Source organism: Mytilus edulis, chromosome 5, assembly GCF_963676685.1.
Source record: "Mytilus edulis chromosome 5, xbMytEdul2.2, whole genome shotgun sequence".
NCBI classification, from domain to species: Eukaryota; Metazoa; Mollusca; class Bivalvia; order Mytilida; family Mytilidae; genus Mytilus; species Mytilus edulis.
Window position 1 is genome coordinate 58,615,692 of NC_092348.1, and position 6,456 is coordinate 58,622,147.

Sequence of the window (6,456 nt, forward strand, 5' to 3'; positions counted from 1 at the left end):
ACATGTACTAGAATACATCTCTAAGTTGACTGTTTGTCTATTTCTCATGTATGCATTAAGTTAAATTATGTCCCCTTACATAATCAATTTGCATTTATTGTGCTTTTCACTGTCAGAAAATCTTAACAACTGATGGTATTTGCATGGAAAATGAATAAACCATTTAATCTTGTTGATATAGCATCATAAATAAATTCTTTGTCAAAAATAATGTCTATTTAATGTACAGAAACCCCTATTTCTATCTCTATTTCATACCAATATGAGAGCTAAATGAATAAGTAAGGATCCCCTTAACCACTTACTGGTTCCCCAAAAGCTCCTACTGGTGTCATGTAACATCACAACTACTAATTAAACCTTAAGAAAGCTAGTATAGCTGTACTTATGTTGAAAAAAATAAGAAATTATGCAATTTATTTATTTCTGTGAAAATAATAGGATGAACATGCAACCGTAGAATGTCGCGTCTCAAATTTCAGTGGTTGCACATGTGTTAGACACTGCGAAAAGTTAAAGCGAGCATTTATAATTAAAAATGTATTGCGAGTTACATAAAAATAATGAAGTTCTACTTTCTATGAAAATTTTTACATTATTACCTACAGATCAGGCAAAATTTGCTGAATCAGCAATTTTTACTCTCGGGGGTGGAATTTAAGGCTTGTTTTATCATAGTTGCCCTTAATCAACTTTTTATTGATAAACTTGCAAATCGCATAGGTAAAAAAAGTTCCTTCATTGATTTAGTGTAAAAATATATATCCCCCTTAAGGTGGCACGGTAGTATTTCCTGGCCCATAGGGATAATGATAGCCTTTTTAGAATTTTCACCACTTTCTAACACTGCAAAAAAATCTACATTCACACTTAACTGAAGTACTTTCATTTTACTATTCAGAAATTAATTTGAATATGTATCATGACCGTTTACTTTTTTTGCTATTTTTAGAAACCTAAGGCCACTAGTAATTTTAGGTCTTTTATGGTGCAGTGAATACAAAATTTAAAAAAATTCTCAAAAATTCATTTTCATCTGTATGTAAAATTATTTCATATTTTTCTACACCTGATTCATCCCTCAGTTTGGGAAAGTATGTTCAGTTGATACTGTATTTTTTGTCCAATCACACTGTTTAGATACATTTACCTAAGTAGGGTACACAAAAGAGCAACCTAAATTCTGGAATGCAAATACTACCGTGCCACCTTAACCAAGACATAACAAACTTGAAACCAGTCATGACACCTATGATGCATAGATTTCTTACTTTGGAACATATTACAATAAAGAATACTAGTCTGCACTCATTTCTTATAAAAAAAAAATGAAACATTACATCCCTACCCCATCTGGCAGATTTTCACTTTTTTTCATCTTACCATTTTTACTTAAGAAGTGAACAAAACCCAAATATATGATGTTTCAAATCAACACAGAAGTCAAACATGGTGATTTAGGAGGAATTATTGGATTGCCAACTCTTTTTATGGTTAATCTGAGTAAAAGAAACAGTTTAATTACCAAATCATGAAAACTGATATTAAAGTCCATTCCACATTTTACAGCATGCCTTACATTACTTTAAACATTTTCAGATTATGAGGGCAATACAACAAGAGTCTTTAGATTGCAGTTAACTATTATTCCTTAACCTGTTTGACAATACATGTACTAGAATACATCTCTAAGTTGACTGTTTGTCTATTTCTCATGTATGCATTAAGTTAAATTATGTCCCCTTACATAATCAATTTGCATTTATTGTGCTTTTCACTGTCAGAAAATCTTAACAACTGATGGTATTTGCATGGAAAATGAATAAACCATTTAATCTTGTTGATATAGCATCATAAATAAATTCTTTGTCAAAAATAATGTCTATTTAATGTACAGAAACCCCTATTTCTATCTCTATTTCATACCAATATGAGAGCTAAATGAATAAGTAAGGATCCCCTTAACCACTTACTGGTTCCCCAAAAGCTCCTACTGGTGTCATGTAACATCACAACTACTAATTAAACCTTAAGAAAGCTAGTATAGCTGTACTTATGTTGAAAAAAATAAGAAATTATGCAATTTATTTATTTCTGTGAAAATAATAGGATGAACATGCAACCGTAGAATGTCGCGTCTCAAATTTCAGTGGTTGCACATGTGTTAGACACTGCGAAAAGTTAAAGCGAGCATTTATAATTAAAAATGTATTGCGAGTTACATAAAAATAATGAAGTTCTACTTTCTATGAAAATTTTTACATTATTACCTACAGATCAGGCAAAATTTGCTGAATCAGCAATTTTTACTCTCGGGGGTGGAATTTAAGGCTTGTTTTATCATAGTTGCCCTTAATCAACTTTTTATTGATAAACTTGCAAATCGCATAGGTAAAAAAAGTTCCTTCATTGATTTAGTGTAAAAATATATATCCCCCTTAACCAAGACATAACAAACTTGAAACCAGTCATGACACCTATGATGCATAGATTTCTTACTTTGGAACATATTACAATAAAGAATACTAGTCTGCACTCATTTCTTATAAAAAAAAAATGAAACATTACATCCCTACCCCATCTGGCAGATTTTCACTTTTTTTCATCTTACCATTTTTACTTAAGAAGTGAACAAAACCCAAATATATGATGTTTCAAATCAACACAGAAGTCAAACATGGTGATTTAGGAGGAATTATTGGATTGCCAACTCTTTTTATGGTTAATCTGAGTAAAAGAAACAGTTTAATTACCAAATCATGAAAACTGATATTAAAGTCCATTCCACATTTTACAGCATGCCTTACATTACTTTAAACATTTTCAGATTATGAGGGCAATACAACAAGAGTCTTTAGATTGCAGTTAACTATTATTCCTTAACCTGTTTGACAATACATGTACTAGAATACATCTCTAAGTTGACTGTTTGTCTATTTCTCGTGTATGCATTAAGTTAAATTATGTCCCCTTACATAATCAATTTGCATTTATTGTGCTTTTCACTGTCAGAAAATCTTAACAACTGATGGTATTTGCATGGAAAATGAATAAACCATTTAATCTTGTTGATATAGCATCATAAATAAATTCTTTGTCAAAAATAATGTCTATTTAATGTACAGAAACCCCTATTTCTATCTCTATTTCATACCAATATGAGAGCTAAATGAATAAGTAAGGATCCCCTTAACCACTTACTGGTTCCCCAAAAGCTCCTACTGGTGTCATGTAACATCACAACTACTAATTAAACCTTAAGAAAGCTAGTATAGCTGTACTTATGTTGAAAAAAATAAGAAATTATGCAATTTATTTATTTCTGTGAAAATAATAGGATGAACATGCAACCGTAGAATGTCGCGTCTCAAATTTCAGTGGTTGCACATGTGTTAGACACTGCGAAAAGTTAAAGCGAGCATTTATAATTAAAAATGTATTGCGAGTTACATAAAAATAATGAAGTTCTACTTTCTATGAAAATTTTTACATTATTACCTACAGATCAGGCAAAATTTGCTGAATCAGCAATTTTTACTCTCGGGGGTGGAATTTAAGGCTTGTTTTATCATAGTTGCCCTTAATCAACTTTTTATTGATAAACTTGCAAATCGCATAGGTAAAAAAAGTTCCTTCATTGATTTAGTGTAAAAATATATATCCCCCTTAACCAAGACATAACAAACTTGAAACCAGTCATGACACCTATGATGCATAGATTTCTTACTTTGGAACATATTACAATAAAGAATACTAGTCTGCACTCATTTCTTATAAAAAAAAAATGAAACATTACATCCCTACCCCATCTGGCAGATTTTCACTTTTTTTCATCTTACCATTTTTACTTAAGAAGTGAACAAAACCCAAATATATGATGTTTCAAATCAACACAGAAGTCAAACATGGTGATTTAGGAGGAATTATTGGATTGCCAACTCTTTTTATGGTTAATCTGAGTAAAAGAAACAGTTTAATTACCAAATCATGAAAACTGATATTAAAGTCCATTCCACATTTTACAGCATGCCTTACATTACTTTAAACATTTTCAGATTATGAGGGCAATACAACAAGAGTCTTTAGATTGCAGTTAACTATTATTCCTTAACCTGTTTGACAATACATGTACTAGAATACATCTCTAAGTTGACTGTTTGTCTATTTCTCGTGTATGCATTAAGTTAAATTATGTCCCCTTACATAATCAATTTGCATTTATTGTGCTTTTCACTGTCAGAAAATCTTAACAACTGATGGTATTTGCATGGAAAATGAATAAACCATTTAATCTTGTTGATATAGCATCATAAATAAATTCTTTGTCAAAAATAATGTCTATTTAATGTACAGAAACCCCTATTTCTATCTCTATTTCATACCAATATGAGAGCTAAATGAATAAGTAAGGATCCCCTTAACCACTTACTGGTTCCCCAAAAGCTCCTACTGGTGTCATGTAACATCACAACTACTAATTAAACCTTAAGAAAGCTAGTATAGCTGTACTTATGTTGAAAAAAATAAGAAATTATGCAATTTATTTATTTCTGTGAAAATAATAGGATGAACATGCAACCGTAGAATGTCGCGTCTCAAATTTCAGTGGTTGCACATGTGTTAGACACTGCGAAAAGTTAAAGCGAGCATTTATAATTAAAAATGTATTGCGAGTTACATAAAAATAATGAAGTTCTACTTTCTATGAAAATTTTTACATTATTACCTACAGATCAGGCAAAATTTGCTGAATCAGCAATTTTTACTCTCGGGGGTGGAATTTAAGGCTTGTTTTATCATAGTTGCCCTTAATCAACTTTTTATTGATAAACTTGCAAATCGCATAGGTAAAAAAAGTTCCTTCATTGATTTAGTGTAAAAATATATATCCCCCTTAACCAAGACATAACAAACTTGAAACCAGTCATGACACCTATGATGCATAGATTTCTTACTTTGGAACATATTACAATAAAGAATACTAGTCTGCACTCATTTCTTATAAAAAAAAAATGAAACATTACATCCCTACCCCATCTGGCAGATTTTCACTTTTTTTCATCTTACCATTTTTACTTAAGAAGTGAACAAAACCCAAATATATGATGTTTCAAATCAACACAGAAGTCAAACATGGTGATTTAGGAGGAATTATTGGATTGCCAACTCTTTTTATGGTTAATCTGAGTAAAAGAAACAGTTTAATTACCAAATCATGAAAACTGATATTAAAGTCCATTCCACATTTTACAGCATGCCTTACATTACTTTAAACATTTTCAGATTATGAGGGCAATACAACAAGAGTCTTTAGATTGCAGTTAACTATTATTCCTTAACCTGTTTGACAATACATGTACTAGAATACATCTCTAAGTTGACTGTTTGTCTATTTCTCATGTATGCATTAAGTTAAATTATGTCCCCTTACATAATCAATTTGCATTTATTGTGCTTTTCACTGTCAGAAAATCTTAACAACTGATGGTATTTGCATGGAAAATGAATAAACCATTTAATCTTGTTGATATAGCATCATAAATAAATTCTTTGTCAAAAATAATGTCTATTTAATGTACAGAAACCCCTATTTCTATCTCTATTTCATACCAATATGAGAGCTAAATGAATAAGTAAGGATCCCCTTAACCACTTACTGGTTCCCCAAAAGCTCCTACTGGTGTCATGTAACATCACAACTACTAATTAAACCTTAAGAAAGCTAGTATAGCTGTACTTATGTTGAAAAAAATAAGAAATTATGCAATTTATTTATTTCTGTGAAAATAATAGGATGAACATGCAACCGTAGAATGTCGCGTCTCAAATTTCAGTGGTTGCACATGTGTTAGACACTGCGAAAAGTTAAAGCGAGCATTTATAATTAAAAATGTATTGCGAGTTACATAAAAATAATGAAGTTCTACTTTCTATGAAAATTTTTACATTATTACCTACAGATCAGGCAAAATTTGCTGAATCAGCAATTTTTACTCTCGGGGGTGGAATTTAAGGCTTGTTTTATCATAGTTGCCCTTAATCAACTTTTTATTGATAAACTTGCAAATCGCATAGGTAAAAAAAGTTCCTTCATTGATTTAGTGTAAAAATATATATCCCCCTTAACCAAGACATAACAAACTTGAAACCAGTCATGACACCTATGATGCATAGATTTCTTACTTTGGAACATATTACAATAAAGAATACTAGTCTGCACTCATTTCTTATAAAAAAAAATGAAACATTACATCCCTACCCCATCTGGCAGATTTTCACTTTTTTTCATCTTACCATTTTTACTTAAGAAGTGAACAAAACCCAAATATATGATGTTTCAAATCAACACAGAAGTCAAACATGGTGATTTAGGAGGAATTATTGGATTGCCAACTCTTTTTATGGTTAATCTGAGTAAAAGAAACAGTTTAATTACCAAATCATGAAAACTGATAT